Raw genomic sequence first — 1,158 nt, 5'->3', positions numbered from 1 at the left:
ATCCATCCATCCATCCATCCATCCATCCATCCATCCATCCATCCATCCATCCATCCATCCATCCATCCATCCATCCATTTTCTATTCCCTCTTGATCCTTTACCTGTTCCATATCAGCCAAGTACCAGGTATGCCCTGAATACTTTCCAGACTTAAATGTATTGCTACCATGAAACTTCACTAGGAGTTCAATTGTTTTAAAGTAACTTAAACACCATAGAATATGATTTTTGGAGAATATCAACAAAATTAAATACTTCTGTAGCAACAGGTGAACTCACCTTGATAAATACTAGTTTGCATGGTGCACAGTAATGATTTAATTAGTTTACTGATACTTTCACTCATAACCAACAGCCATCCTTCCATTTTTTTGATCCTGTTCAGGGTTATGAGGAGGTAGCTATTTCCAGCAGTCGTTGGGTGAGTGGTCAGACCTACAGTCTACATAGTAGTTTCCAGTTAAACTAACATGCATTTGGATTGTATCATGAAGCTAAAGTATCCACACATGTACAGGATGAACAGGCAAACTCCATACAGAAAGGCTTCAGCCAGAAATGGAACTGGTTTTCTTGTTGTGAGGCAAATGTGCAAACCACCTGTGCTAATATGCAGCCTTACCAAACCATACTTTTTAAAAATAATTCAATAAAACAATAAGATAAAGGTACTACTCACACTGTGAGCCAAGATTCAGTTTCTGATTAAACTTCGAACAGGTTTTCAACAAGAACATCCTCACTGAACCATTTCTGTAAACATGCAGGAAAACAGATTCATAAATAACCACAGACCTGGGATCAAATATCTCTTCAGGTTCCTTCCCATTCACAAGAGGATAAGCATCACACTAGTTAAATCTGCTAAAAGTAAAACATATTTTGATCACATTAACCATTAACAAGCATTAATAAACTCAAATTATAAAGAGAGAACTGATGAGCTAACACTCTTGTGGAGCCTGTATACAAGTAATCAATCAAATGTCTATTTGTCAATGACTTAATAACAAATAGGGCTGAACAGATGTAAAAGCTTAAAGTCAATTAAACTAATTATGCATATGTATTTTATTCTCAAAATGCAAAAGCAATTCAATGAATAAGGTAGTTAACTGCACTGTCTATGCTTCTGCTTGATAAAAATGCCAGGAAT

This window comes from Nematolebias whitei, chromosome 22 (assembly GCF_014905685.2).
Source record: "Nematolebias whitei isolate Nwh7 chromosome 22, NemWhi1, whole genome shotgun sequence".
Classification (NCBI taxonomy): domain Eukaryota; kingdom Metazoa; phylum Chordata; class Actinopteri; order Cyprinodontiformes; family Rivulidae; genus Nematolebias; species Nematolebias whitei.
Note: the sequence above shows the minus strand (reverse complement) of the source record.